Source organism: Haemaphysalis longicornis, unplaced genomic scaffold (assembly GCF_048455015.1).
Source record: "Haemaphysalis longicornis isolate Haplotype H1 unplaced genomic scaffold, Haemaphysalis longicornis Haplotype H1 scaffold_13, whole genome shotgun sequence".
Classification (NCBI taxonomy): Eukaryota; Metazoa; Arthropoda; class Arachnida; order Ixodida; family Ixodidae; genus Haemaphysalis; species Haemaphysalis longicornis.
The window spans coordinates 96,040,279-96,045,909 of NW_027526233.1; the positions used below are offsets into that span (position 1 = coordinate 96,040,279).

Below are 5,631 nucleotides of genomic sequence, written 5' to 3' on the forward strand. Positions count from 1 at the left end.
AAGAAGGCAATGCCGTTATGTACTACAGTATATATGGTGAAACAAGCACCTTGTAGCCTTCCACAAATGCTGCTGCTTTGCTTCACCTCCACAGCTTGTGTAGGCAGCAAGTATAATTACCCACATACCCTCCATTACCTTCTCAATTCATCTGTTTTTCTTTATTCTCACAGTAAATCCAACCTCAATGAACTTGCCGAACAGAGCAAGCTGAACTGATGCCCCATCGTCATCATCGACAGTCTATGTTCACTGCGGGAAGAAGCCTTTCCAGATGACCTCCTACCACTGCTGTCTTGCATTGCCCAACCCTTTTTTCCACAGAATTTCTTTTATTTCGTTCCTCCATCGAGGTACTGGCCTTCCCCTTCAAGACGCACCTCTCGGTAGCTACCCTGTTATGCTCCTGCTACAGGATATATTGAAGGCCCTCTAATCGATTGTCATTACATTTGTTCTAAATCATCTTGCCATGTTATCTCCCGCCGTCTCAGCCAGGTTTGTGACGTATCAACTGAGCGTCACGTCTTTCTCCGCCCTTTCCTTCTTCCAACTACCTCTCCCTTGACTATGCTTAAATACTCTGTTCTCAGACTAATAAACGATTTAGACCCCAGCTCCGGTCTCGTCGGTCGTCCACGCACCATGTGTGCACCGACTATGCAACAGTGGCGACGAGCAAGAAAGGAACCAATTCAGCAAAGAACACGGCGGGCAACACCACGGAACGGCCTTTCAGAAACCTGCGGCAATGGCAACGTCAGCCATGGCCCACCACCAGCTTCCGGAGTATGACGGCGAGTGGGACAATTGGAAAGCATACGTCATCAAGGCATAAGCTTATTTCGAGCGAATAGGGTTACCGACACAGCAAAAAAAGGGCGTTGCTCGTTGCAGCGTTAAACACGAGGACTGTGAAGATTCTTGCGGGACCCAACACACTAACGTACGAAGACGTTGTCGCACCGCTAGATGAATATTTCGACCCGAAATGCCACGAAATAATGGAAAGCTTCCGGGTCTTCATTCGCTGTCAGCACGAAGGTTAGCCTTTGCGACATTTCCTTGTCGACATCCCCCGCCTTGCAGACAACTTCAATTTTGGCAGCAAGCTGGAACGAATGCTCCACGACAGTATAGTCTGTGGCAACAGATCAAAGGCCTTTCAAAAACAGCTCTTGGCAAAGCAAACTTGAGTTCGGAAGAGACCGAAGCGATAGCACTATCATTCGAAGCAGCACAATATGACGCAAATGAGATATCGGAGTGAAAAACTACCGTTTTGAAGGTAGACGCGCAGCGCCTGTTGACGGACGAGCCCACTCTACAATGCGGATGGTGCGGAAGTAAGAAGCAAAACAGCCAGGCGTGCGGCTGGGCCAAGAGTAGTGCTATCGCTGTGGGCGGCGGGTCATCTTGCGACAATGTGTTCGAGCGATGCTCCGAGTAAACGCGAAACAGCGCCGTCGCAAGGCATGCGGGAACGCGCACTGGCGGTGGCGCAAAACTGTGTGGAAGGGAACGTAGACGAAGCTAAGCACCTCAGGACTTTGACTTCATCTCGGAAGTGGCAGTTAGAGCCCCCAATTCAAAGGACATTCACGTGGTGCGGCGTTGATATTCCAATGCTGATAACACGGGTTCGCCCGTCTGCGTTGTGTCGGCGAAATTTATGATATAACTGGGAGAGCTGGCCGCTATTGCAGCCTTCGGCTATCAAGCTTTCCTGTTATCTTGGCCAACTGCCCATCCTATGACAATTGAATATGAGGGTAGCGCACAAGGTTTCTATAGTAGAATGCTCCTTGGTAGTAACTGAATTGCCGTGCACCTGGTCCCAGTCTATGCGGGTGTGACCTAATTTTTCAGATGAACAACGCAGTCTCACCTGTCCTTAACTTATATGCGGAAACCGGATCACCAACAAGTCTTCCGGCCGTGGACGACGTCGTCAACGAGTTTCAAGACGTCTTAAGCGCGGAACTCGGATGCATCAGCGGTCCCCCTGAGCACCTGCAACTCAAGCAAGGAGCTACACCCGAGTTCTGTAAGCCACGCTCCATTTCTTTCGCTCTGCGTGATAAGGTTTCACAAGAACTACACACTGGTAGCACTTGGAGTGCTATCACTGGTTGCGCATGCGAAGTGGGCTACTCCCATTGTGCCCGTCTCTAAGAAAGATGGTACAGTTCGGATTTACGTCGATTTCAAGATTACGTAAATCACGTCTGCTAACTGGAGCAGTACCCATTGCCGCTGGTTGACGACATATTTGCGTGCCTAAACGGCTGAGAGTATTTCAGCACTCTCGACTTGCATGACGCGTATAACCAAGTACCGCTTGATGAATAATCTCAGACATTATGCGTAATTAAGCGGCATCGAGGGCTATTTTGCTTCGAGAGGCTTTCTTTCGGCATAGCGTCTGCCCCAGCCATCTTCCAACAAAAAATCGAAACCCTACTGCAAGGGCTACCAGGCGTCCAAGCTTACCTCGATGTTGCGGAGTAGCAGGGAAGCAGCGAGGCTCTGCGAGCGGCACTGCAGCGTCTCCGTGAGTACGGTGTAAAACTTCGGCTAGACAAATGCAAATTTATTCAGTCGTCAGTCGCGTACTTAGAGCATAATATCGACAAGGAAGGCCTACACTGAACTGAGAAACATGTGGAAGCAATTGTCAAGGCTCCAAGCCCGACAAACGTGCAGGAACTGCGCTCATTTTTAGGCATCCTGTCGTATTACTCTACACTTGCTACAGTATGAGTCATCCTTGCTTGCACCTTTGTAGCAGTTGCTTGGAAAAAATGTGCCTTGGGTCTGGGGAGAAGCTCAACACACCACCTTTTACCAACGCAAAGCAGTGCCTACTTGCGGCAGGGGTGCTCGTTCACTACGACCCCGCAAAACGATTGAAACTGGAGTGCAACGCTTCGCCGCATGGCACTGGTGCCGTGCTGTTTTATATGGATGGAAAAGTGAACGGACCCATAGGCTTCCGTTCGCGAACGCTGACCATTGCTGAGCGGAATTACTCCCAGCTAGAACGTGAGGCCTTGGCCCTTGTTTTCGGGGTGTCAAAATTTCGCGACTATCTCCTAAACAGAGAATTTACCTTGGTCACAGATCACCAGCCGCTCGTGGGCCTGCTCAAAGCGCACAAGCCGACGCCAGTGTTATCTGCAGCTCGATTACAGCGCTGGGCTCTCTACTCCGGCGGATTTCGCTACAAGCTTCACTATTCGCCCGGTAAGCTGCTTCTAAACGCCGACACCCTAAGCCGGCTACCGCGGCAGACTCCAGCACCACCAATGAGAAGCGAACCACCAGAGTATGTTTACGCTCTAGCAAGTTTCGATGATGCTACTGTGTCTGTCAAAGAACTCAAACAGCTAACTGCGCGAGACCTTTTACTAACGAAGGTCGTGGACTACACGAAGCATGTCTGGCCGAAACACATAAAGCACACGGAGTTGGTGCCATTCTCGAACTGCCGGTTTGAGCTATCTGTGGCTCATGGGTTGCTATACTGGGGTCACAGAGCTGTTCCCAGAGAAGCTCCAGAACGCGTGCTATATATGTTGCATGAGACGCATCAAGGGTCATCGGCCATGAAGTCTGTCGCCAATCGGCATTCTGGTGGCCTGGTCTAGACCGAGAGAAAGAACACCTGTCGGCGTCATGCCATAACTGCGTTCAAACCCTGCCTATGCCAGCCTCTGTTAAACCATTGAGTTCGCCGGCAGTTAAAGAAAAATGGTCGAGGCTGCCCGTCGATTTCGCAGGGCTGGTCACAGGCAGCATGATACTGTTGCTCGTGGATGCTGGCACTAAGTGGATTAAAGCCATCCCCATGAAGGAGGCAAGCACGTCGTTTACGATTGCCAGCTTACGCAGAATCTTTGCCAGATTTGGTGTTCCACGCACAATAGTTACGGTCAACGCAAGCAGTTCACTAGTGAATAATTCGCCACCTTTACGAAGAAGAATAACATCGCACACCTTCGTACGACTGTGTAACACCCACAGTCTAACAGGCTCGCTGAACGGGATGTTTGGACGATTAAGGAAGCTCTGAAGAAGATAGAAGGCACAGTTTAAGAGACATTAGTTAAAATTCTTTTAACGACAGGAGAACGCCGTGTCACGAGGGAAAATCCCCTTCCGAACTTCTATTCAGCTATGTGCTCCGCTCTCGCTTGGAGTCGTGTTTCCTTCTTTCCCAGGGTCAACCCAGAAGACGAATGAATGGGCACTGCCGCCTCACAAAGCCGTGTACGCTAGCAACTACGGCCATGGGGAGACATGGACACCAGGGAGAGTGCAGTCCATTACATGATCATGCATGGCGACCATACAAACGTCGGCTGGGGTGGTTCGACGTCACATAGACCAAGTAAGTTCCAGGCCCACCCTGGCATCAGCGCAGAGCGTCGTTCAACCTGACAAAGACGAGGGGACCCCTTCGGCCGCAGCTGCACCAACACCAACCGTCAACGAAGGCGATCTGAACGAGCAGCCTGCAGACCAGGTGGCACCTGCACAATCGTCGCCGCCTATCCAGAAAACGCAGAAACCTCCTCAAGTTTTGCGGCGCTCAACTAGGGAGAGAAAGCCTGTACAGCGTCTTCAATACTAAGGGAAGAGAAGTGTTGTAAATTGTCTCGCTACGTTATCTCCCGTCGCTTGACTCCGCCCTTTCCTTCTTCCAACTCCGTCTCCCTTTACTCTGCTTAAATACTGTTCTCAGTCGAATAAACGGTTCAGTCCACGGCGCCGGTGTTGTCTTTCGTCCCCGCACCGTGTGTGCGCCGACTATGCAACGAAACTCAAGTGCTGGCTTTGAGCTGCTACGCCACGTTTTTCAAAGGCATTTGGTGGAAATGCCACTTGAATTAAAGCAGCCTCACCAACGACCTTTGAAATTCTCGAAAGCGTTTAAAACACAAACGTTCGTACTCTCGGGTGAAGTTTGTTCACGCCGTAATTACAAAAACAATTACTTCAAGTAGAACTAGGTTTTTAAATAGCACGCTTCGAATATTTTTTGTTGTGTTCTATCACTAGGTGTACGATTACACGGTAATTTGAACTCTCAACACTACCAGCATAAAAAAAGAAAAAAAAATGTTTTTTGTGCAGGTATGTAGGTTATAAATAATTTAATTACTCCCAAGTTTTTTCAGCGTGACTTTTTTTTGGCATGTTATAAGAACCAAACTGCACAGCAGTAACGACGCCAACACATGGCAGGTGAATGCGGAAACTTTCAAATGCTTTTGAAAATTGCCGTGTAGATTGGCGGAGCTCTTTTCACCTGAAATGGCATTTGAAATTTCCAAGGCCATTCCGCAAGAATGTCCTTTCAAACGCTCGTGTAGCAGGGATATTCGTCGTATGATACACCATATAACCTCACTTTTAAAAGAAAAAACAAAATTACTGTTAGGGTTTACGCTAATGAAACAAGGTTGTAAAGATATTTTACGGGTGTGCAGGAGTGTTCTTAGAAAATGGTGAGGCACTCAAGTTCATCCTTGCTCCGTCTGGCAACGTGGTGTCATCGTCCAAGTCAACGAAGAAATCGAACCTTTTGTTGTGCATCTGCCAAACCAGAAACCTGCTCATTTTTAC

General features: G+C 49.2%; 1 pseudogene; it reads left to right on the plus strand.

Moving 5' to 3' along the window:
* The first annotated feature begins 1,475 nt into the window (after window positions 1-1,475).
* LOC144164152 (uncharacterized) lies at window positions 1,476-4,636 on the plus strand (annotated as a pseudogene).
* Window positions 4,637-5,631: the final 995 nt, after the last annotated feature.